This window comes from Meles meles, chromosome 14 (genome assembly GCF_922984935.1).
Source record: "Meles meles chromosome 14, mMelMel3.1 paternal haplotype, whole genome shotgun sequence".
Taxonomy (NCBI): Eukaryota; Metazoa; Chordata; class Mammalia; order Carnivora; family Mustelidae; genus Meles; species Meles meles.
In genome coordinates this window covers 68437097-68464892 of record NC_060079.1, presented here as the reverse complement: position 1 = coordinate 68464892, position 27796 = coordinate 68437097, and the positions used below count along the sequence as shown (strand labels likewise).

Here is a 27796-nt window from a genome sequence, read left to right as displayed (position 1 = left end):
AAAGATGCTCTGTACCAATCTTATACATTGTGCAAGAATTTTTAGTATTATAGATATGCACTCATTTTCCCAACTGGAACATATTCCTTGAGGACATGGTCCCTGCTCTCATGTATTTTGAGTTCCATAGAAAAGTGTTTAATAAATGTAAACTAGCAGAGGGTAAAAAACTGGGGGCAGTATATTAGAAAGATAGCAATCACACCCGAAAACCAAAACAAAATGCCACTCCTAAACACGGTCTTACCCTTCTACTACAGAAACACTTGTTGAACATTCTGTCTACCACCACACTGCGAGCACTTTCCTTATGTTATTTAATGCTGACAAGCTCTGAGTTTTATAATTTTCACTGTATAAAGGAAACAATGTTTGAAATAATGATTTCCTTCTAGATTAAAAAAGGAATAATTAGAAACACAAAGGCCCGAACACTTTTTTTCTGATTCCACAGACCAGGCTTTTAGCCACTTTACTCTGCTTTTTGGACCAGTTGGCAATTACCTTGAAAAAGATCTATATGAACAATACGTCTGATTGAAAAAAAGAGATTTAATTTAAAGTAAATCCTCTGCTGTCACTCTCTGCCTGACAATTAAAACTGTACTCCCACATGGATGGCCAACACAGGCTTTCTAAAAATATTTATTCCTCCCTAGATGATAAAAAAGAGGAGACCAGATATTTAACTCCATACTGCCTTATCATGCAGTCTGTAATGTGGATATACTGTTTGGAGATCTTATTTTTGGTTCTCTGTATGTGTAGATTTCCTTTTCTGTGCTTTCTATTTTCACCTCCCCTCATTCCGATACCTGTCTAGCTCAGTTTTAGGGAGGGTTTGCGTTTATACAAGTTTGGACTCCAGGAAAGGAAAATTTCGTTGGCCATGACCAAAATAGATAATGACAATCTTACATTATGAATGAGTGTGTGTGTGTGTGTGCACGCGTGTGTGTGTGTGCACGTGTGTGTATAAATATATGGATAACCTACAATTTTGAGTATAAGCATTAAAAAGATACGTGTTTAAAAAAGAAAACATAATTTCATAAACTATGTTTACTTTTCAGCATGTAGGTCCTAATAGGAACAGTCTAAGGGTCTAAGGAAATATACAAAATTTCATCATCCTATAAAAAGTTAAATTTTGGGGCACCTGGGTGGCTCAGTGGGTTAAAGCCTCTGCCTTCGGCTCAGGTCATGATCCCAGGGTCCTGGGATGGAGCCCCATGTCTGGCTGTCTGCTCAGCAGGGAGCCTGCTTCCCCTTCTCTCTCTGCCTGCCTCTCTGCCTACTTGTGATCTCTGTCTGTCAAAATAAATAAATAAAATCTTTAAAAAGTTAAGTTTTATTAAGTTAAAAAAAGTTAAATTTTAAAATGAAGCAAAGTAGCTAAGTAGCAGGCACTTTCCATAACCTGTGATTTTTCTTCCACTGACTTTGACTTCTGCTCTCTACCATAAGATCTTTGTCAAAACAATCATAAAACCAAAAATTTATGTTCTGCTCCTCTAAATTAATTGGTCAGAGAGACTGAACAATTGAGCTCAAATGCATAATAATAATGCAGCAGGTCAAAGAAGAGATAACAAATGATTTTACGCCAAGGGTAAGGCCCTCTGGGGCCACCACTCATTATGTGTTTTCTGTTTAGATCAAGAATGAGAGTAGAGTTTGGGCAGGATTAGCTTTAAGAGAAGTAGGCAGGAAACACCTGGCTGGAGTAGAGTCTCCATGAGGCTACCTCCCACATGATGCCTTCTCTTGACCGAAGTTATCTCTGAGGATCCTTCAAGTTCTTCATTCCTTCCAGTTTACCTTTGGCATTTCCTTTGGGCTCTTTTCCTCATATTTTTTCCTCTCTTACGTATTCAAACATCTCAAAGACATGCTCTGCCTCTAGTTTGCAAATTATGTTCTATACATCCTAAGTCTGAGAACTAGAAAGAGGAGGGGAGGAATACGAGTTTTACTTCTTACCATTTTCAGGGTTTCTCTCTCTCTCTCTCTCTCATACACACACACACACACACACACACACACACTCTCTTCCACCTTTGTAACCAATCAATCAATCAATCAAAGCCAAAGTTTGGAAAACACCGGTCTATTTATACCAAATTTCTTATTGTTCACTTACTCTATAGCATCTTAAAATCCAGTTTCAATTTCACTATTCAATTGAAACCATCTTTAAAAGTCACAGCTGGACTTAATGGAGAAGCCAGTCCATTTGCTAAGGAGAAAAAAAGAAAAATATAAAACAAAAAACAAAAAACAAATGCTCCAATTATATACAGAGTTACAGCACAAATTTGTAATCTTTCTAAGAATGTATTTAAGGAAAAATTATCAAAAAGTTTGAAGAATTGCACATTTATATGGATTTGTAATATATATTTGGAAGATTTAAATTATCTCTGGCTACTCAAAGATAGAATGTACAGGGGCCTTTTCTCTTCACAATATACAATAACAAGAATTATAATAAAAATGATGAGATGGTCTACCTACTTATTACCTTCCAAAAACTGGATTCCAAGAAATATTAAATTTAAAAGCACATGGTCACATTAACCCTTTGCATTAAAATCTTGGAAAACCCAATACCTGTAGTGAAGCTTGTAAGTCCATGAGGTTCAATTTCTTCAGATATCATGAAGTTAGAGAAGTTACTTGGTTGATGTGTATTCACCATAACTCAAGAGTAAATAGACCAGAACTTACATAAAAGCTGAAGAGGTACATCATATATATCATATATAGAAGAATATATATATTCGTAGTCTTCTATTAGCAGTTGCTTTTTTTTTTCCGTTGCTTTGAAGTTATGTATCTGTGCTTCCCTCCCCTCACCCCCCCGCTTCTAATGTGTGTGTAGCCAAGGCTGAGGAACTAGCTCACTCACTGTTGTGACCTCAAAAGTATCACAGGGCCAGCTGCAATGCGGCAACCATCTGTTGATTGGATAAATGCAGTAATTTATCAAACACTAAGTGGGCATCTATCATTTCTAACCATCTGCTCTCTGGTCTCTGATTCTTGGTGCATAAGGATCTGGTATGGCTTCAGCTCCTGCTTGACCAGCTGTTCTTGGTTTATGTTTGAACAATGTTTCCTGGTTTGGACTGAATCCTTGATAGTTAGTATCTGGTCTTTCATCACCAGTGACCTCAGTCAATAACTTCTGGCCAATATCCTTGTCAATTGCCTCTGAGGGTCTATCTCCTATCTACTTGGCCATCTAGACTCACGTTTCTTAAATTTTTAGTATTAAACCCAACATTCTTCAAGGGCTACAACCTCTCCAATTAGAATCCTAACATCTGCTCATTCCCACCCTGCATACTTGAATTCTTGGACTTTGAGTTTGGACTATTTCAGAACAAGACCTTCTGCACCTGTTCTTAACTTACGAACATAAAACTTTATTGGCTACAGTGACTCACTTAACTTTTCTAACAAGTGTAACACTCAGGCATCCTTTACACTCTCACTGAGACTCTGGCAGGGATTTTTTTTTTTTTTTTTTTTGCCTCTCCTGTAAAGAAGTATCAAACACAATCAAGCTCCCAAAACTGTCTGCGAGACTGCTCCATCCTATCTAAGACCCGTTCCAGTATCCATATGCTTCCCAACAGTAGGAAAGAAACCAGAGAAAATAATAGAACTACTAGAAGGTAAAAATAGAGAAAATAGTGGCATTGCGTATAAGAGAAAATGAAAATAAATTCTAGGTCGTAACTGGAAAGATAATTTGGAATAATAAGAATTATGGGTTTTGAAATGGAAAAAGTAGAGTTACAGAGATAGCAATAAAGAGGAGCTTCCTCTATACTACTTTGATCCTTCCATAAAGGTAATAGGAGGGTGGGTTTTACTGAAAGAGAGGAGACAGATTTTAAGAAGCTGTTTCCAGAAGTGTTTCTGGAAAATGTCTCCGCTATAATTCCCCAAGGAATCAAAAGACTTTGCATTAAAATACATAGAGCCAATAGTCCAGGTGATGTTATGTAGCATAAATATGCGGTTGGTCCGATCTTATCATAAAAACTGATAAGATAATGTGCTTGCTAACTAATCTTAATCACCAAAAAAAAAAAGACAGACGTTATTATAATCATAAAACTTACTACATCCTCATATACTGAATTTAACAATTTCTAAAAAAAAACAGTCCAACAAAAAATTTAGTAATACAAAAAGTAGAGTAAAAATAAATGCAATACTCAGTTTAAAATGTAATTCTTTGATTCTTGGTTTGCTAACTTCTTTCCTTTAAAGCAAACTACTGTAACAAAATGAGGTTTGCATTTGGGTTATATCCAAGGGCACCATTCAATTTCACAATTTCCACTACAGCAATTATACTGAGCTCATTTCATTCATGTGCATAGAAGCACTCAAAAAAATCTATGCCAACAATTGTGGTACTTTATTCTTTTCCCTATGGGTATTATCTTGCTCAACTGTCCTCAAACAACATAACAGAAAAAATAAATATTACGTGCAACATTAATTAAAGTGCAGAAAATTAGTGCCAACGTCATACTCACAGTGTTTTAAATGGAAGATTAATGTATGGAATACTATTTATTGTGAGGGACTGAAATTCATATCTATTCATATATATCTATACACATATGAAAATTTATATATTCTACATATACAGATGTATACTATATTAAAAGATCTAGACAAGCATATTAAATATATCTATATCATATAAATATGAAACTATGTATCTAAATATATTGACATTCAGAATTTATACATATCTGTACATAATAGATCTGCTCCACTTGACAAGTTAAAATTTAAATTACTATAGCCACATCAATAAAAATAACATCTTAAGTTTATATATAACTTTATAATTTAGAGTTGTGACCAGTTTTTATATATAACCCCTAAACCTGATGGAATAGAAAATGCATTATGCTCACCATGGAAGTGAATAAGTTATGGATAGTACATGTACTAGGTCAGAAAGTTAGTCAGTGAAGAATCTGAATTTTATAAGAGACCAAGGTTCTCCAAGTCTTTTCTTGCTACCCTATTTTAATATACTTTAGTGCTGACCAACATATTCCTATCACCTACAAGTTTATCTAGACTCTCAAGTACCTTTCTACAAGTCTTGGCACTGACCCTGCTCCCATTTCCAACAACAACGATGCTAAAGCCTCCATCTTTCCAAGCCCTTTTTTTCTAACTCACTGTTGACTGCTGTCTAGCAGATGATTACATGGTCTACCACTTTGAGAGAATAGACTTCATTAGGAATGAAGACTCAGTTTGGTGTTTCAAAGGAACCCAAATTTTTCTGGGTTTCAATATTTCCTTTAGGCTAACAGGGAGGTGTTATTTCCAGACAAGCTGTTTCTTTTCAGTCATGTTTAAGTTTCTCCCTTTCCTTATACTATGTGCTACGAGGCTACTCCGAAGCTTCAAGAGGAAATAACAGACTTCATTGCTGTTGAAACCACAATGACAACCGTAGTTAAGCCAGGAATCCAGCTTTTTACCAGTTCCAGTAGAGAGAGCTAGGCTCTTTCTATCAGGGTATAAATCCCTTACTTAGACTTAAGCCAGCAAAACTCATCTGACTTCTCTTAGATTTTCCAGGTGATTCTACCATAGCTCAACTTTGAGCACTAGTGACTTATGTATTCAACAGTAAGGCAGAATAAAAAGGAGAGAATCCAGATTCTCTAGAGGAGTTAAAAATCCGAGAAATTGGTGCAACAGGTTTTGGGAACCACATTGTCTTTGTATGCAGGCTAATAGTCCCACTATTGTGCTGTATTCCTTCAAAACACTTTAGGATGGTACCCTTTGCTTTACAGTCCTCTGCACATGGAAAGCATGCTTCCAGAAAACCTGTCTTCAGAAAACAACAAGGAATTTCTGCTTTATGCGGTTTGAAACTCAAATAAATATAGTTTCATTCTTTTGTGAGTGATTGATCAGTTGTTTTCAGGATTTAAAAAACAATCCTTCCAGGTATGGTTACAAATATGTTATCACACTTTAAAATTTGGTTCCAGGGTGGACAAATTCAGTGAGGAACACTCCTTACAAAATGTCAGTTTCACAGACCTGCTTTTTATAAGCCTTAGGCTGACTATATAATTTTCATATCATAAAAACGATAAACATAATCATGCTAACAGCTTAAAAGTCTCTACTATGTATGCAATACTTAGATAAAAGACCCCTATTCTTCAATAAAACCCACTTTAAAGCAATCATTACTAATGATTTCTTAGTGGGTTAAATGTGCACATAATTTCAGATACAAAAGATGAAAACAGTTAGTTACCTGAATTTTTAAACTAGAAAAGTAATCCTTTCACTTTTTCTTAAGCTTCAGAAATAATCATTTATGGTTATAGATGATCTTCTGGGAGAAAAAGACAAAATCTCTAAGTTTATGCTATATTTATTAAATATGTTATTGTTTTTACCCTACCTTTATAAAAAGTAATTTTTTAAAGTAGGAGTGTGATATGATCGTTAAGATTTTTCTTAGAGATGTTAGTACTTATATTTAAAAGGAATTTTTAATATTGGAAATGGACATTTATAAATCTGAACATTAATTATAGCCATATTTATAGTCATTACACTTTTGAAGGTATGGATATCACCCTAGTGTTGCACTTTTTTCTTTTTACTATATAATGAACCATTGAAGACTTGTTCCTAAGTATATAAGCTTCTGTCAAAAGATTTTCATTACTACAGAAATTATTTAAGATAACTATGGTCTGTCATGTGGAATGCTCTAAAGTGCTGAACTACGGCCTTTAAAATAGATATTCGTAAAGACTTTTGTGATAAGTTATAGGATGAAATAAGAAATACAGGGCATTTACAGTGTCAGAATCCTAGCATTTATTTTCCAAACTTACATATTTATTAAAAGTCTTTACAATTCCATAATTTAAAGTATTAGAAAATAAAATCCTAAAATTCTAACTGTATTTAGTTAAACGATTTCCAAATTCAGAGTCATAGCTTATTTGTATCTGTATTTAAAATTTTTGCTAATATTTGGTTTTGATCAGCAAGTATGCAAAATAGAGGGGTTTCTTACAGTAATTTTGGTTTATATTCATGGAAAGTGCTATAAATCAAAATAATGTAAGGAAATCCATTTTCTCATATTAACTGGTTACGGTAGAGGTTTAGGCTCCTCACCAAGAGTCTCTTGACTACATAGCAATGGGCAAAGATACGTTGTATAATCAACTACTGACTCTATACACTTATAGCCTTGAATTTATGAAAATTCTAGATAAATCAATTAAACAATTCAAAATTAATATTATCTTAAAATTGTTTAGCACTTCACACTTTACAGTACTATCAGAACCTATCCCAACTTCCACCTTAAAAAATATTTAATATTATTCTACACCATCAAATCAGTGTGTATGAGGAAGTATGTGGGTAACTTTTTAACTAGTTTCCAATTCCTGATAAATTTCTCCTCCAACAATTTAAAAGAAACTTAAGGCTTATGATTATAAAATTCAAAATAATTTTTTAGGAAGCTTTAAGAACTCTTTTAGGGAATCTTTAGGCAGCTCATGAGTATTCTGAAAAATATATTCCTGAGAGCATATTTCACTGCTTTTTCTTCTATTTGTATGGGAAATAGGACAGTGATACTTTTTAATCTTGGCATATCTAGCTTATTATTAAGTTGATAAAATTTAAGATTGTATTTATTTATTTGACTGACAGAGATCACAGATAGGCAGAGAGAGAGAGAGGAAGAAACAGGCTCCCTGCTGAGCAGAGAGCCTGATGTGGGGCTCAATCCCAGGACCCTGAGATTATGACCTGAGCCAAAAATAGAGACTTTAACCCACTGAGCCACCCAGGTGCCCCAAGTTGATAAAATTTATAAGAAAAGCTAAGGATTTAACCTACTAATCCTCATAGATGTACTATGATTATTTTTGAGTTAATCTATAAAATTTATTTAATAGTTTTTGGTATATAATAAAAAGATTTTTAGTTGATAGAATTAACAACAAACATCATGACATATGTGATACGAAAGTAAAATGTTTTGATAGGAGTAATTTATATCCTTGTGACCTTCATTTCTAAGTTATCAAATATGTATATATATGAAGGAATAATGGTTGAAAACTTTCCAAATGTTAGAGAAGATATAAAGTAATGTAAAAAAGTTCAACGTGCAACAAGCAGGGTAGATTCAAAGAGCCACACTGAAACACATTTTAATCAAACCATTAAAAGCCAAATACAAAAAAGAAATCTTCAAAAACACCAAGAAACTTTGTACATACTCACCATGTACAAAGGAACTTTAATAACATTAACAGACCATTTCTCATCAAAAACTATGAAGGCCAGAAGGTACTGGGACGCTTATTTAAAGTACTGATTCATCAAGAAGCTAATACAATAATAAACATATATATAAATATAATGTCTGCTTATATATGTTGACTATATCTATCTCACATATATATCTAAAAAGCAGAGCCTCAATAAACAGGAGACACACATTAACAAAACTAAAAAACATGGGCAGTTGTAGAGTAGGACACTTCAATATCCCACTTTCAATAATGGATAGAACTAGAGAGAGTAGCACTGACACAGACCACTCTATACAGCAGAATACACATTGTTCTCAAGTGTATCTGGAGCATTCTCCAGGAGAGAGACTACATGTTAGTCCATAAAACAAGTCTTAAATTTAAACAAAACTGAAATTGTACAAAGTATCTTTCCTGATCACAATGAACTTAAGCAATTACTACAAGAAAACTGGAAAATTCACAAATACATGGAAATTAACACACTCTTAAACAGTCTGTATTAGGTTCTTACAGATGCCATAAAAACTACCACAGACTGAGTGAATCAACAGAACTTTGCTTTCCCACATTTCTGGAGAGTGTAAGTCCAAGATCACAAAGACAATGTTTTTTTTTTTTTTCTGAGGACCTTTCTCTGCCTTGTTGGTGGCTACCTTTCTTTCACATGATCTTCCCTTTGTTTATTGATGTCCTTTTCTCCTTTTATAAGAACACCAGGCATCTGAGAGGCTACCCAAATGACCTTATTTTACTTTAATTACCTCTTTAAAGTCCCTGCCTCCAATTACAGTAATATTTTAAGGTACTGAGGTTTAGGACTTCCAACATATGATTTGGGGTGGGGGAATAACACAATTCAGCCCATAACAGACTCAGAGAAGAATGAACTAGGAAAATTTGTAAGTACTCTTGAGATGAATTAAAACAGAAACACAACATACCAAAACTTACAAAATGCTGCAAAATCATTGCTCAAAAGGAAATTTATAGCTGTTAAGTGCCTACGTTAGAAAAGAAGATGTCCAATCAACAACCTAACTTTATACTGTAAAGAACTAGAAAAAATAGCAAACTAAGTAGAGTGAATAAAATAAATAAGATTACAAGAGAGATAACTAAAATAGAAAAATAGAGAATATATACAAAACCAATGTTATTTCCTTGAAAGCACCAATGAAATTGAGCAACTCTTAGTTAGACTGAAAAAGAGAAGACACAACTAACTTAAACCAGAAATGAAAGTGGGGACATTAGCTCTCAAACTTACAGAAATTACAAGGATTATAAGAATACTATGAACAATTGTATTGCCAATAAATTAGGTAATCTAGATGAATAGGGTAAATTCTTAGAAACATACCAGTCAATTCTATCTCAGGGAAAAAAAATCTCAATACACTTATGATAAAGAGATTGAATCAATAATCAGTAATAGATCAGGACTAGGTGGTTTCTCTGGTGAACTATAAAAAACTTTTAAATAATTCAAATGAATTCTACTCAAGCTCTTTCCAAAAAAAAAAAATTTCCTACAACATTATAGAAAGCCAGAATTACACTGATAGCAAAGTCCAACAAAGATATCACAAGAAAACAACAGAATATTCCTTACAAATATAGACACTAAAATGCTTAACCAAATCCATTTAACAGAACATTAAATGGATTATACACTGTGACTGAGTGGGATTTATCTCAAGAATGCAAAGTTATTTCAATCCAAAAAAAAATGTATATATCAATGTAATACATCATACTTGTAGGACCAAGGGGAAAAAAACAGAGGGCACTGATAAAATTTAGTACTTTCAAAATAGAAACACCACATATTCAACAAGGAAGGACTGAAAGTTCTGCTTTTAAGATCAAGACAAAGATTTTCACTTTCACCATAGATATTCACAACTGTAGGGGGAAGTCCTAACTAGAATCAGTTTACAAGAAAAATAAATGAAAGGTATTTCAATTGGGAAAGAAGTAAAACCATCTCTATTTGTAGGTGACATGATTCTCTACATGGAAAACTTCAATCTACAAAATAACAGTATTTTTTAATTTAAGAAGTAAAGGTATAATTGCTTCTCAGCCTTTTGACTAAGATCAAGTGTAATATCTGTTCTTGTCAGTTTAAAACCTGATATGTCCTCTATCTGAGGACAATATATTAAAAAAAGGCATGGAAGATACTAGAGAAACCCCTCTGGAGATATAAAAGCCCTTTCTGAAGAAATTAAAGAACTAAAATCTAATCAAGTTGAAATAAAAAAAGCTATTAATGAGATGCAATCAAAAATGGAGGATCTCACTGCTAGGATAAATGGGGCAGAAGAAAGAATTAGTGACATAGAAGACGAAATGACAAAGAATAAAGAAGCTGAGCAAAAGAGGGACAAACAGTTACTGGACCACGAGGGGAGAATTCGAGAAATAAGTGACACCATAAGATGAAACAACATTAGAATAATTGGGATTCCAGAAGAAGGAGAAAGAGAGGGGAGCAGAAGGTATATTGGAGAGAATTATTGGAGAGAACTTCCCTAATATGGCAAAGGGAACAAGCATCAAAATCCAGGAAGTTCAGAGACCCCCCCTCAAAATCAACAAAAAGATTACACCCCATCACCTAATAGTAAAATTTACAAGTCTTAGTGACAAAGAGAAAATCCTGAAAGCAGCCCGGGAAAAGAAGTCTGTAACATACAATGGTAAAAATATTAGATTGGCAGCAGACTTATCCACAGAGACCTGGCGGGTCACAAAGAACTGGCATGATATATTCAGAGCACTAAATGAGAAAAACTTGCAGCCAAGAATACTATAACCAGCTAGGCTATCATTGAAAATAGAAGGAGTGATAAAAAGCTTCCAGGACAAACAAAAACTGAAAGAATATGCAAACACCAAACCAGCTCTACAGGAAATATTGAAATCGGTCCTCTAAGCAAAGAGAGACTCTAAAAGTAGTAGATCAGAAAGGAACAGAGACAATATACAGTAACAGTCACCTTATAGGCAATACAATGGCACTAAATTCATATCCCTCAATAGTTACCCTGAATGTTAATGGACTAAATGCCCCAATCAAAAGACACAGGGTATCAGAATGGATAAAAAAACAAAACCCATCAATATGTTGCCTATAAGAAACTCATTTTAGACCCAAAGATGTCTCCAGATATAAAGTGAGGAAGTAGAAAAAAATTTACCATGCTAATGGGCATCAGAAGAAAGCTGGGGTGGCAATCCTTATATCAGATCAATTAGACTTTAAGCCAAAGATTATAATAAGAGATGAGGAAGGACACTATATCCTACTCAAAAGGTCTGTCCAACAAGAAGATCTAACAATTTTAAATATCTATGCCCCTAACGTGGGAGCAGCCAACTATATAAACCAATTAATAACAAAATCAAAGAAACACATCAACAATAATACAGTAATAGTAGGGGACTTTAACAATCCCCTCACTGAAATGGACAGATCATCCAAGCAGAAGATCAACAAGGAAATAAAGGCCTTAAATGACACACTACCAGATGGACATCACAGATATATTCAGAACATTCCATCCCAAAGCAACAGAATACACATTCTTCTCTACTGCACATGGAACATTCTCCAGAATAGATCATATCCTGGGTCACAAATCAGGTCTCAACCGGTATCAAAAGATTGGGATCATTCCCTTCATATTTTCAGACCACAATGCTCTGAAGCTAGAACTCAATCACAAGAGGAAATTTGGAAAGAACACAAATACATGGAGACTAAACAGCATCCTTCTAAAGAATGAATGGGTCAACCAGGAAATTAAGAAGAATTAAAAAAAATTCATGGAAACAAATGATAATGAAAACACAACGGTTCAAAATCTGTGGGAAACAGCAAAGGCAGTCCTGAGAGGAAAATATATAGCAGTACAAGCCTTCCTCAAGAAACAAGAAAGGTCTCAAGTACACAACCTAACCCTACACTTAAAGGAGCTGGAAAAAGAACAAGAAAGGAACCCTAAACCCAGCAGGAAAAGAGAAATCATAAAGATCAGAGCAGAAATCAATGAAATAGAAACCAAAAAACAATAGAACAAATCAACGAAACTAGGAGCTGGTTCTTTGAAAGAATCAATAAGACTGATAAACCCCTGACCAGACTCATCAAAAAGAAAAGAGAAAGGACCCAAATAAATAAAATCATGAATGAAAGAGGAGAGATCACAACTAACACCAAAGAAATACAGACAATTATAAGAACATACTATGAGCAACTCTACGCCAACAAATTGGACAATCTGGAAGAAATGGATGCATTCCTAGAGACATATAAACTACCACAACTGAACCAGGAAGAAATAGAAAACCTGAACAGGCCCATAACCAGTAAGGAGATTGAAACAGTCATCAAAAATCTCCAAACAAACAAAAGCCCAGGGCCAGACGGCTTCCCAGGGGAATTCTACCAAACATTTAAAGAAGAACTCATACCTATGCTTCTCAAACTGTTCCAAAAAATAGAAATGGAAGGAAAACTTCCAAACTCATTTTATGAGGCCAGCATCACCTTGATCCCAAAACCAGACAAGGATTCCATCAAAAAAGAAAACTACAGACCAATATCCTTGATGAACACAGATACGAAAATTCTCACCAAAATACTAGCCAATAGGATTCAACAGTACATTAAAAGGATTATCCACCATAACCAAGTGGGATTTATTCTAGGGCTGCAAGGTTGGTTCAACATCCGCAAATCAATCAATGTGATACAACACATTAATAAAAGAAAGAACAAGAACCATATGATACTCTCAATAGATGCTGAAAAAGCTTTTGACAAAGTACAGCATCCCTTCCTGATCAAAACTCTTCAAAGTGTAGGGATAGAGGGCACATACCTCAATATTATTAAAGCCATCTATGAAAAACCCACTGCAAATATCATTCTCAATGGAGAAAAACTGAAAGCTTTTCCTCTAAGGTCAGGAACACGGCAGGGATGTCCATTATCACCACTGCTATTCAACATAGTACTAGAAGTCCTAGCCTCAGCAATCAGAAAACAAAAGGAAATTAAAGGCATCCAATTCAGCAAAGAAGAAGTCAAACTATCACTCTTCACAGATGATACGATACTATATGTGGAAAATCCAAAACACTCCACTCCAAAACTGCTAGAACTTGTACAGGAATTCAGTAAAGTGTCAGGATCTAAAATCAATGCACAGAAATCAGTTGCATTTCTGTACACCAACAACAAGACTGAAGAAAGAGAAATTAAGGAGTCAATCCCATTTACGATTGCACCCAAAGCTATAAGATACCTAGGAATAAACCTAACCAAAGAGGTTAAGAATCTATACTCAGAAAACTATAAAGTACTCATGAAAGAAATTGAGGAAGACACAAAGAAATGGGAAAATGTTCCATGCTCCTGGATTGGAAGAACAAATATTGTGAAAATGTCTATGCTACCTAAAGCAATCTACACATTTCATGCAATCCCTATCAAAATACCATCCATTTTTTTCAAAGAAATGGAACAAATAATCCTAAAATTTATATGGAACCAGAAAAGACCTCGAATAGCCAAAGGAATATTGAAAAAGAAAGCCAAAGTGGGTGGCATCACAATTCCGGACTTCAAGCTCTATTACAAAGCTGTCATCATCAAGACAGCATGGTACTGGCTCAAAAACAGACACATAGATCAATGGAACAGAATAGAGAGCCCAGAAATAGACCCTCGACTCTATGGTCAACTAATCTTCAACAGAGCAGGAAAGAATGTCCAATGGAAAAAAGACACTCTCTTCAATAAATGGTGTTGGGAAAATTGGACAGCCACATGCAGAAAAATAAAATTGGACCATTTCCTTACACCACACACGAAAATAGACTCAAAATGGATGAAGGACCTCAAGGTGAGAAAGGAATCCATCAAAATCCTTGAGGAGAACGCAGGCAGCAACCTCTTCGACCTCAGCCGCAGCAACATCTTCCTAGGAACATCACAAAAAGCAAGGGAAGCACGGGTAAAAATGAACTATTAGGACTTCATCAAGATCAAAAGCTTTTACACAGCAAAGGAAACAGTTAACAAAACCAAAAGACAACTGACAGAATGGGAGAAGATATTTGCAAACGACATATCAGATAAAGGGCTAGTGTCCAAAATCTATAAGGAACTTAGCAAACTCAACACCCAAAGAACAAATAATCCAATCCAAACAATCCAATGGGCAGAGGACATGAACAGACATTTCTGCAAAGAAGACATCCAGATGGCCAACAGACACATGAAAAAGTGCTCCACGTCACTCGGCATCAGGGAAATACAAATCAAAACCACAGTAAGATATCACCTCACACCAGTCAGAATGGCTAAAATTAACAAGTCAGGAAATGACAGATGCTGGCGAGGATGCAGAGTAAGGGGAACCCTCCTACACTGTTGGAGGGAATGCAAGCTGGTGCGACCACTCTGGAAAACAGCATGGAGGTTCCTCAAAGTGTTGAAAATAGAACTACCCTATGACCCAGCAATTGCACTACTGGGTATTTACCCTAAAGATACAAACGTAGTGATCCGAAGGGGCACATGCACCCGAATGTTTATAGCAGCAATGTCTACAATAGCCAAACTATGGAAAGAACCTAGATGTCCATCAAGAGATGAATGGATAAAGAAGAAGTGGTATATATACACAATGGAATACTATGCAGCCATCAAAAGAAATGAAATCTTGCCATTTGTGATGACGTGGATGGAACTAGAGGGTATCATGCTTAGTGAAATAAGTCAATCGGAGAAAGACAACTATCATATGATCTCCCTGATATGAGGGCATGGAGATGCAACATGAGGGGTAAGGAGGATAGCAGAAGAATAAATGAAACAAGATGGGATTGGGAGGGAGACAAACTATAAGTGACTCTTAATCTCACAAAACAAATTGAGGATTGCTGGGGGGAGGTGGGGTTGGGAGAGGGGGAGTGGGATTATGGACATTGGGGAGAGTATGTGCTATGGTGAGTGCTGTGAAGTGTGTAATCCTGGCAATTCACAGACCTGTACACCTAGGGATAAAAAAACATTATATGTTTATAAAAAAAATAAAAAATTTTAAAAAAGAATTAAAGATATAATATTTACATTCATCATTTCTTTTCTTTCTTTCTTTCTTTTTTTTTTTTTTTCTTTTCTTTTCTTTCTTTTTTGAGAGCACTAGGATCTTTGTCTAATGCCGGATAGATATGTCCTGAAATTCCTGTTTCTTTCTTAAATACAAATTTATCACTTTCATTCAGCATCCATTTGTTTATAACATAAATTAGTTTTAATGAAACAGTATATAGTGACCATACTAAAATAAGAGTATTTTAGTATCTAAATACCATCAAGCCATAAGTCATCTTATATTTTATATACATTCCTATACTTACCAGCTGTTCAGATGTTCATAGACTACCTATTGAATACTTCTTCACACATTGCAAAAATTCGAAAAAAGTTTCCATGATACAGTTTTTGTGATCAAAACTTTGAACCTGATAGTTTTTGGACATAAACATTTTTGACTATTTAATTATATAATAGTCACCATTGACTGCAAAAAAAAAAAATGCCATTAATTTTTAATGTATTCTCAATATGTTCTATGGGAGTTTTATTAGCAATGGGAGAGAATAAATCATTTACATGTGTTCTGAAATTTGAAGGAGTGTTTTCATCAGCTGGGCAAAATAAGTGATGTCTAATCTCTTCCTTTCACTGATCAAATGCCACCCTCATCTTTGACCATCCTTCAACATAACTCATAGCTATAATTATACAACCAATAGAAATACAAGTGTATTTCTTTGAAAGTAATGTTATTGTTACTTTAAGATACAGAAGTGATTGATTTGGCCCTTGACATATTTTAAAATTCATTTCTGTATTTCCCACCATGAAATCTCAGTGCAATCATTAACTTTGTCTTCCTCTCCATCACCCAAGGACACTCAAGCTGTTAAGTGTTTCCAGACCCGTGGTCCATGTCCAATCTCTACACTCTTGAATATAAAAAAAAAAAACAACACAAAACTATAGAGTTGTGAAAAAATATGAAACAAAATTATGAAATTGTTTCTATTTAAAGAGAGGAGGCAAGGGTTGAAATGTTGAATCAACCAGCATAATTGGGACCAACTCCAATGTTGTAAGTAAGCACCAGAATGCTGCTTTAGCATTTACTATAGATTTGGTGTAAAGCAGAAAAAAGAGGACTAAAAGTAATATTCACTTTTCCTATTTTTCAGTGTACTGAAGTAACACTGCAAATGTGTATCTAATCAGGATGAGTAAAATTCTACTTCACATTTACAATTCTTTTCTGTGAACTTTAAAATTTTATCACGTAATGCTTTCAACTCTACTGAGACAAGATGTTAATTTATGGCAACGTTAATAAATATAATCTATAGCAAGTCATTATAAGCCTATTGGAGCATTGCATCTTAGGATATTTTCTAGTAATGTAAAGCCATTAATTCTGATGAAATAATTCATAGAGCAAAATGTAGTACAAATGTTCCCTGTAATGTGTTCTGAAAACTCAAAAGTAGTTGAAATAATAAGTAACATGGGCAGAGAACTAGCATCCATGAGTCACTTTTTTTTTTTTTCCAGGAGCACAAGGAAATGAAATGGTCAGCTTAATCCTGAGTTATTTTTGGCTCTGATTTTGAATAGGAATAAATATTATTCTTTTTGAATCTTAACGAACAATAATACAATGGCCCCCAAAAAGAATGTTCTTGTCAAAAAATACATTAGCTTACACTGCAAAAAACTGAGATAGACTACGAAAAAATAGAATTTTAGTTGGTAGAAATAGAATAGCATAACAAAACATTCTGAAAAATCAGAATGATTAGATGTACTGTGGATTACAAATTATTGCACTTTAATTTTTAAATGAGCTTAGACATCTGTGAAATTTAAACCCCAGGGCCAAAGATTTGTGTGGCAGTAGCTCACAAAAGGAACAAAGCTTTGACATGTAAATTTCAGCTTTATGTTGCATCAGCTCAGGTAACCTTGCAAACCACCTTCACACAAATGCAGGAAGCCGAGTGATGCCTCCCATATGGATCCATTCTTCCCTTCCCCTTCCCAATCAAGTTGACAGCAATTCTCAGTTCATTTTCTAAACACACTGATAAAAGCTGTACTAGGTCTCTACTTGTTATTAACCTCCCTGTACTATTATTACTCATATTTTTTTTTTCCTTTGAGAGAAGCAGCTAAATGCAGGAACTGATCTTTGCATATGGTGGGCCATTACCCCCCAGAAAGAATTGCAAATGTCAACCTATTATTGGGTCATTAATGTCAGGTCATGATATTTCAGAATTTGATGTTTTTAACCTTTGCAGACATCAACCCATATACAATACACTTTTGGAAAGAGTTTATTTATCCTTAGAAACAGTGGATATATGCTGCAGGAATGCTATCCTATAATGTTAGGTGCTGTGTATATGGCAAGGATCATTAAGTACGTTTATGTAACTATCTCTTCAGCTGAGTTTGGCCCTTCCTCTATGACTTCAGAAGAATCCCAAATCACAGATGTCTGATGGAGAAAATGAAGGAAATAGAATTTAATAGTGTTTCTCTTTGATTGTAGAATTATTCGGTTATGACTTAATGTTTAGACAAAATCTGCAAGGAAAAATTTTTTTCTTCTTCATCTGAAGTCAAAGTTGTTTTGTTATAAAATTCAATGGAGTCAATTTCACCACATGAGGTAGTTTTAGTGTGTAACATTAAAGTCATAATTTAAGAGGATAAGGAAAATCTATGATGAAATAATTTAAAGAGGAGAGTCTGTACACAGCTGTGCCCATGTTTACAATGCTTTGGATATGGGCATTTGCGACGTGGCTTGAAAATATTAGAAAATAACACAGGATGCCTGTGTATTTTAAAACTATTTGAAGTCATTTTATTGATTTTTAATTGTTCTGTCTTTTTCATAAGTCCTTACATTTTAGGTTAACTGATATACCTAAAAAATATTTTGAAAACAAGTAATAGAGAATAAAAAGGAATCTAGTCAGAAGGAAAAGGATAGAGTTAAACAAATTTATCTATTATCTTATGCTAAGAGGAAGGGATTTTCTGCATGTTTCTGTAAAGTAGCCTGCATATAAATCATCCTTCCATTGAATGAAGCATTCATTGGGCAGCTATTACCTCAGTACTTACTATGCATTGACACAGGACTGGTGATGACGAATAGATATGTCCTGAAATTCCTGTTTCTTTGTCAAATACATTTTCATGAAGGAAGGAAGGCAGGGACAAGGAGTCCCCACCACCCCAACAGAAAAACACCCTTAAAAGGATTTTATACCACCCTGGAAGGAGCCATCCACCCTTTCCTACTGCGGAAGCAGAGAAAATTAAGGCCATCCCACCTCAAGTTTAGCTGATGTGGGAAACAGAGGCAGAAGAAAATCATTAAAAGCCCTCATCTATTGACAAGCCCTTGAAACAGACAGAGTGGCTCTCCCCTGGGGACTTAACTGCCCTCACTTTGAGATTTTGCTAAGGACAATCCTAGCCTGACAGACCCCCTACCCCGATAGGTCCGACCAGGATCCTGTAAGTCTACTTTAACAATTCCTTTATCTCTAAACCTCCAAGATAGTGTTGAGAATCATTCCCAAGTATATGGCCCACTGATACATATCTAAAGGGTCTTACGAGAAGATTTTTATTATTGATAATAAATAACCTTTCTCCCAACAATAGGTAGCCCCTCAAGGTCCTGGAGACCTTGCTTCCAAAATTCCTTAGATACTTATGCCATCCCTAACCCCCTTTGTCCTCACCCACCTCCGAGTCCACCCCTACTCTGCCTTTAAAAACTCTGACTGTAATCTGGTTTGGGGTCCAAGTCCCTACACCGCGGCATCGGGTATACTTGGACCCAAGCTTAAGCATGTCACCTCGGGGTCCAAGTCCCTACACTGCTGCATCAGGTATACTTGGACCCAAGCTTAAGCTTGTCAAATAAACCCTCGTGTGATTGCATCGGTGCTTGGCTCCTTGGTGGTCTCTCAGACGCGAAAACTCAGGTACAACACCCACGTGATAGGTAGATGACAAAAACCCGACTGGATGACAGGCACATGGAGGGTTAACCAGATTAAAGCAGCCTGCCAGCAAGCCCATAAAACCCCCCAGACTTAGAAATTCTCTTGGCAACCCTCTCGGGTCCCCCACTCTCTTCAGGAGTTCTATACTCTGTCACTCAATAAACTTTACTATCGCTCAGTAAATTTTGTTTGGCTGCCCACCACTCTGTCTGGTCTACCTCTACATTCTTTGAAGAGGTGTGACCAAGAACTGTGGGCACTGAAGGAGAAGAAATCTTGGAACACCAGGCCCTGCTGTGGTAGGCAGACTCTCATGATCCTTGCCTTGTGTCATTTCTCCCCTGGAGTAGGAACAGACCTATGATTTGTTCCTAACAGAATATGGCAAAGATGATGAGATGTCACTCTCTATGATTATGTTATGTAAGACTGTCATTTCCATCTTGCTAATAAACTCTGTTGTCTTCTCAATTTGCATACTTTCATGAAGCAAGCAGCCATCTTGGTGAAGCTCACATGGTCAGAACCTGAAGGCAGAACCCCTGGGGCAGTAAGGAGGGAGATCTAAATTCCACCCACCCATTATGTGAGCTTGGAAGCTGATCTTGCCCTGTTTTACCTTTTAGTGAGACTCCAGCCCTGCCTGCCACCTTGTTTGTACCCTTGTGAGAGACCTTGAAGTAGAGCAAACAGCTAAGCTGTACTCAGACTCCTGACCCACAGAAACAAATAATGTGGGGTTTAAGTTCCTAAATGTGTGGTACTTTGTTATGCAACAATGGAGAACTAATGAACCGAGGGATGTCATAATAAATAAAAAACCATTAGTAGCTGCTGCAGCTTAGGGAGCTTATATAGTCCACGGGGAAGGTGCACACAGTTCTAATACAGCATGGTAGATGTGACCAAGGGAAAGGTCACTAAGGCTACTGGACAGACACACATTCAGAGAACCAAATGGGGCCTGGGGAATAAGGAAAGTCTCCCAGAAAGTAGCAGCTGAAACTTGAGGGGGAAGTATGAGTTACTCAGGAGAAGAGGAGGTATGGTGTGTGTGTCATGGGAAGGGTGGATGGTGTTGGTCTGAAAGACATGGCATGTGAAAATACAGAAGTGAGAAAGTGAGTGAAAGTTGTGCCTAATCAACATGTCTGGGATATTAGAAACCTCTTGCCCTAAGGGGTAGTAAGAGATGAAGAATTAAGCCGAGACCAGATCATATAAAGCCATATGACTCACATCTACGATGAAAACCATGCTTACAATAAAATACTAGGGCAATAAAATTATAAGAATCTTCTAGAATTATTTGCAAGAAGGTTTTACTACACAATATTTTCTGATTGTTTTGATCAATCTAATTTTGAAAAATTTTTAAATAGGACTTTACTACAAATATAAAATAAATGGTCAAAGATTAAATAAGGGAATACATACTAAAGGATATTTATTAAGAGAACCCAGTAAAATATTAAGATTGGTTTAAGTGAGAATTTGAGTTAGAGGTTTACATCATCAGCTGAACGAGATTTTTTGCATTGGTGCAAATAGGAATTTCTTGCTGTTCTGTTGGTTTTCTACAAATTAATCCATACAGATTTGTGAAAGAATGCAGTCAAATATTCACTCTCATATAACCCTTTATAAATCAGGTAATTCCAGGAGGACCCACTAGATGATCTTCAGCAATCTACTGAAAAGTCACATAGTGTTAATCATTTTGCAAGTGTTTCGTGTTTTTTCTTATTAAATTGCATATCACAGAATATCTCTAACTTTCATTTGACTGCCTATTTTCTGATGGATTAAATGCTTGGGTCACAACTGTTTCCCCTGAACCTTGATTTTTTTTTTTTTTAATCCTTTTCCTCCTGGCACTTAAATTCACAGAGAAGGTTGAACTTCTCTCACAAATTATTGTATCCCCATTGAAAACTTTTTTTTTTTGACCGCACTTTTTGTTGCTTTGATGTTCTTAATCCATGTAATTAAATATCTTACTAGAGTCTGTCTATGGAGGTAAGATTCTTTTTATTATTTTCATTAGAACCTCAAATCATCTTTATTTCTACACTGAATGGTCTTTTGTTATTTTAGTGTGACAAAAGCTAACATTTATTCTGTACTTATCTGAACTAGGCATTAGGATATACACTGTGCATGCCCTATCCATGTAGAGCCTAGCATACTTAGGAATTAGAACAATATCCATCTATTTCACAAATGAGAGAACTGCACAAAAAGGTCATTTGTTCAAAATCAATTAGCTAGTAAGTATTGGGATTAGAGTTGGACTTAGGATGACCAGTACCGCTTTGATTAGATCATCACCTACTAGTTCAACAAATGGTTATAAGGTACCTAGAATATCTAAGCCTGGTACAGGGCAAGGAGACTGGTGTACTGAACAAAGATATCTAGTAGTGGGGACTTTTTAATGTTGTTATTGAATATTTTAAATGAAAATGATAGAAAACATTGATTAAAATGAAATCTAAGCAATAAGACAAAATTGTGTTGCTGAGTGAACATCCAAGTCTCAGGAAAGTCCCAGGAAGCAGTGTCCCCTGTCCCAGGATCCCCACAAGTTCAGCTCTTTAATTCTGCTATCACAATGTGCACCTTGCTTTACTGGCTCATCTTTTGTTTCCTATCTGTATTTTTGCCACAGTCTGGCTTTCTACTCCTCTCAATCTGGGGCCATGTGGTCTCCAGTCTCCCATCAAGAATGTCAAATTGCTTTCTAAAATGTTCTATGGGTTCGGTGGAAAAGAAGTGTGTTTCCCTCCAAGTCTCCCAGATTCTATTCTCTCCAATTTTCTCTGCAATATATTCTTTTAAGCCCCCGTGGTGTTGAATTTTATTACATTTCTCATCCTCAACAAGGAGGGAACTAAGCAACATTGGCATCTGCCCTTGGCTTCGATCGGTGGCTGTGCAGGTTCCAGACAACGGGCTAATTCCGTTCTCATTGCACAGTGGAGCAGCAGACAGCACTCGCCAATGCCAGCCCTCCCGGGAGCTTCACTTGTGCGAGGATGAGAAATAACTCCTTCTGCCCCACTCTGCTCTTCTGACAGGTGCGCAAGACACCCAGGGGCTAGGAGGATAGCCAAGCTCAATCTTTCTGTTGTGTTTCAAATAGGCAAATCAGTTTTCCTTCATCAGTCCAAACATTGTTAGGTAATTAGGTCTTCAGTAGTGCTTGCACTGTGGGCCCCAGTGCATCACAGCCACCAGACACTCCCCTCCGAAAGGGACAGTGGCCTGGCTTTCAAGCTTTGTGCCCTATGCGTGCCCTACGGTTGTGAGTTCCCCTTCCTTCCTGTGTTCCTATCGTCCTTCATCCCTTTCTTTCTTGGAGTCTTATAAATATTTTGGGAAAACATTTGGGAAGAGTATATTAGGACCATAGAGTCTAATGGCGTTTTACACAGGAAGTCCCTTATTCCAATGTTAACCCTGACTGGTCTTTAAACTTTATCACTTTGGTGATTCTGGTGCATTTAAAGACCTACAATTCACGTGCCCCACCCCTGCCTTCACCGGCCAAAAAATGCACAGAATCCGCAAGCAGAACAGAGAGAATGTAGGTTTGCCAAATAAGACCTGTGAGCCCTGTACAATCAGATGATTGTCTCCTGCCACACCATCAGGCCTAGTGTTTGCTCATTTGACGGCATATTTATTTTATTTATGGTGATTGCATTTCTACCAAAGGAACATTACCCAGACCACTGGGTCTATAGTGGCAAAGTAGAAACCATCCCTTCAGTGTCCTTTGTTTCTTTACTGACCTAGTCACATATGGTAGACTTGTTGAACTCTGCTCAGTGTTGGCATTTATCTCTAGACCTCTATCTTCTGCCTCTCTCCTGCTCCTTCACAACCCCCACACCTCAGATCTCCTCATCTCTAGAAGAGGTCACTACATTTTATATTCTTACTGAATGTTCTTAGGGGATTAGGATTTTGAATACTTTTTTATTTCAATTAGGAAATGTTGCATAATATTCCTATAGCGTTCTTTGTCCAACGGTTTCTTTCTCTTTCTCAAAAATGCGGTTTTTTGATGCAGCTAACCTTATAAAAACAATGTGTATCACCAAACTTTGTACTATTGAGGATTATTTCCTCTGATTCATGGAAAACATATGTTCAAAGAGAGTCAACAAAGTAAGGTACAAGTGATAAAAGAGTGAGGTTAGAAACAGACGCCCCTTCGATCATAATTCCTGGAAAAATATTTTTGCTGGAAGTGACAAGTTGCTCTTGTTCTCAACTTAGTTTAAATGTGAAGCCAAACATGCCTATACAACATGGTTTATTTCTCCCTAGGATGTCACCTTCGGTAAAGTACAGTAGATGCATTCGCTTTGGCATTGCTCTGTACAGAAAGACATTTCCACACTGTTCAGAGACCGAGCACAGGTGACACATTTGTGTCACAGCACGGGGGCTCCAGGGAATTGGGTCTAAATTTTTTCTCTGGGCGCAATGCAAACTACTGTGTACATCAAATAATAGGTCAGTTGCCAAGTTCCCAGGGAAGAACTCGGAGACTATGTTTGCCTTTTGAAGGCAAAAAATACATTATTTTCAAAACATGCAGCAGTGATACACAGAAACCATATATAAGCCAATAGAGCTAAAACCACTCATAATCAAATACAACGATTACAAACTATATATGCTTCATCTAGATCCAGGGTTAAGTTAGCTTTCCAACATTTTAGGAAAAAGTGTTTATTTTTTTAAAGGAGTTTAGTTTTATGATCTGTCCAGAACAGAATTTAAACAGAGTTCAGAATTGTCATACAATATTTTCTATTACAATAAATCAGTACATAAGATATTTTCCCTACATCTTTTTTATGCAAAATGTACATGATCTGTTACTATCTGGTGAGAAGTAGTTGACATATGGCTGTGTTTCCTAGATATATAATGACAAGATCTGGACATTTCATCAAGTATTAAAACCTCTTTTACACTATGCCTAACATACTCATTTAACTCTACTGGCAGGTTTCACATTCGAATCATGGTCCCCATGTTTGCTATTGCTATGACATATAACTGAAAACATGACCAAGCTTCCTACCCTCTCCCCAACTCTTACCAGAACAATTATTACCACATGGGTTTGCATAAAAATACAAAGATCTCTAAATGGTGAACAGAATCATTCAGAGGATGTGAACATAGGTTACTTGAGTTAAACTAGGTTTTGGTAGAAACACTTGGTAATTAGCAAGATAGATGAGAAATGCTAGAATCACCCATCCAAACCACGAACTCTCTTGGAAAGAAAAATACCAGGAAAAACAAAATCCCAAATTCTGTCTTAACCAGGTAGACTCTTGTGCACCACAACACACAAGGACTCAGACATTCAGTAGGGATTAGGGTTTTCATCGAAAGAATTCTTCACAGACGATACATCTACGTTACTTTATTTTCTATCCACTTACGTAGCTGGTAAAGTCAAGATAGCAACAAACTATTTATAGCTTATATTAAGAACCTTTTTTCAGTGATTGAAAGAAACAGTAACCTTCCTATTATTTCTCCCTTTGGACAAATGTTATTCTACTCTCAGACCACTTTTCATATTGTCTTATATCACACTTCTCTTGCTTGCATGGATTTATGCTCCCCATGACAGCACAGATGGTCTTTAATACAGGACAGATTCTTTTATTAATTGTCCACTGTTCTCAATATAAAGTCTGTATGTTCCCTAAATAGTTATGGTGTTGAAGATACTCTTAAAGTGTTCAGCCAACATGGAACAAAAGTTTCACCAAATAACACGTTTTCAAATCAATATAGTTGGACAGGAATTCAGTAAAACTATTTGTCAGCACTATGGTAAGCTAGGACAAAAAAGGTAAGTCAAATGAGTCTTCCCTTTAAGAATTTAAATCTCATGGGAATGTTAATCTATATCCACTAGGAACTGCAATCTAAAAACAGATGTGTAAATAAATAAAGCTCCTGTAATTAAAATGGTTTGACACAGGGATGCAACTCACAAATAGAAAACTACAAATGAATGGATTACAGACATAAAATATTTGAATTTCAAGATGAAAGAATAAATTATTTAATGAATGCAGTTGGATAATTTACTGTATAGTTTGAAAAAAAAAATATTCCTACAACTTAGTGTACACAAAAACAAATAAGGGATCAAAGCATTAATAAAAATTTTATTTCAGAAAATTAGAATAATTGCTTTCATCTTTGAATAGACACTTTGAAAAAGCAATCAGGTAATATAGCATCCCCAGAGAGAATAAGTGGTAGGTTTGATTACATAAAAGCCAATAGAAATCATAAACATTTAATGATAGACTTGGGGCAAAAAAAAAAAAATTAAGAATATAGACAGACCAAATGATAATTTCTCTGCTGAATCAAGTATCCCACAGATATGAACAGGACTTAAAAACAAAAATGGAAAATACAAACTTAGATTTAATGGAAATAGGTAAACAAATGTCTTTTAAATATACCAAAAAAAATGTGACAACATGAGGAATACAAGGACTGACTTCGAAAAGTTAGCTGTGCCCACTGTCAACAATGATATATAAGAAATAGGTACTCAAAAACACGCATTTTACTCTGGACTGAAAGCTACCCTGATGCTGTTCAGACACAAAGCAGAGGGGTCACATATTTGTCTCCCAGAACTGAAGCTACATGACAAGTGTAAGAGAATAAATCTTATAGAATCATTTTGGAGTTTCACTTCAAAAAATGCTGCCACCAAGATACTAGCAGAAACGGATAGAGATAAATGAACAAGGTTGTTTATGGTACTGTGCAACAGTCAAAAAGGAAAAAAGAAAGATACTATCTAAAGGTCCATCATGTGGAACAGATCAAATAATTTCTAGTATACATCCACACCAGGAAATACAAAGTAGCTGTTTTACCATTTTACCAAGGAGGTCTATCCACACCTGTTAAGGTTGAGAGTAGTGAATAAAGAGTAGATCTTTTTTAACTTGCCAGAGAAAAATGTCATTCTATTTTGTTATAGATCTGTTTTTATCTATAATTTTTTTTTCCATGAGCATGAACACATTGAAAGAGATACACATGAAACTAATAGCAGTGGTAATGTCTGGAGGGAGGGATGGGACACAACTGAAGGGCTGGAAGGAAGATCAATTTGTACTTCACATATTTCAGAGTGAAAATGGCAATAGATGGGAAACTTGTACTTATTTTTTTATCCTTTTATTTCAGACCAAAAGTCAATGAAACCAAGTAGCTAAGATAGTGTGATATACGCAATAATAAAAGAGTATTCTGGATAGCACCCACACAAAAATGGAATAATTATTTGTGAGATTTAGGACTCGGGAGAGGACTAGACACTAGGGTTTTTTGTTTTGTTTTGTTTTGTTTTGGGTTTTTGTTTGTTTTTGTCTCCTCCTATATAACAGGGGGGAAAAAGATTAAAGCTCCCATTAGAAGACTCTACACACAAGGTGGAGAAAAGCAAGTGGCCTTGAGGATGGACCCCAAGTTCCTTGTTGCTCTCCTATATATCCTAGCTGGGTCTCTAGGTGAACCCAGATCAGGGCACCCTGAGTGAGCAGAGTTAGAAAAAGCTCAAAAGTGGAAAGCACTCTTTGCCAGAGAAAACAGGAGGGTCTTCGCACAGGACAGATGTTTTTGGGAATTGCACCACTCACTCCAGGTACAATGCTGGCATGAAGCAGCAGCTCTTCCCCTCTCTCACCCCCCCCCCCCAACAGGGGGCAGCCACCATGTTTAGGAACAGCAACAACAGTATTTACAGACAAGAGACATTTGACATTCTCCATCTGTCTTACACAAGTTGAGCCTCTGCCATCTACTAGCTCCTTTTCCCTCTTCACTAACAGGGTTGAGTCCCATTTTAACTCCCCCTACCCTACATCTGAGACACAATATTGACACCACCTCCCTGATGCAGCCCCAGCAATGGTGGGAATGGCTACAGCAGCCCTGCAGGCTCATTCCTGTCACCACATTGCCACCCGTTGAGCCAATCTGTGGGCCATGCAGGAGTATGGGGAGGCTAATGCCCCACTCTTACAACTGAACATGAGGAATAAAAATACTGGGGGACCAGAGACTGGGCATAAGATTGTGGAGAGGAGGACCCAGAAGGCGCCCTTCGCATTGGTGTATGAAGTCTCGATTCACTCTTAATTCAGAGGATGAAATCAACTGAAATCAGAGAGCAAATACTTCCAGAATAAGTAGAGGCT

The 27796-nt window shown here is 36.2% G+C and overlaps 1 protein-coding gene and 1 pseudogene across 1 annotated transcript in view; one reads left to right on the top strand and one right to left on the bottom strand.

The window, feature by feature from the left end:
• Positions 1-27796, bottom strand: part of GPC5 (glypican 5) — a 1459668-nt gene that overhangs the window by 607564 nt on the left and 824308 nt on the right. The gene's annotated exons all lie outside the window — the stretch shown is intronic.
• Positions 10447-10573, top strand: LOC123925410 (annotated as a pseudogene).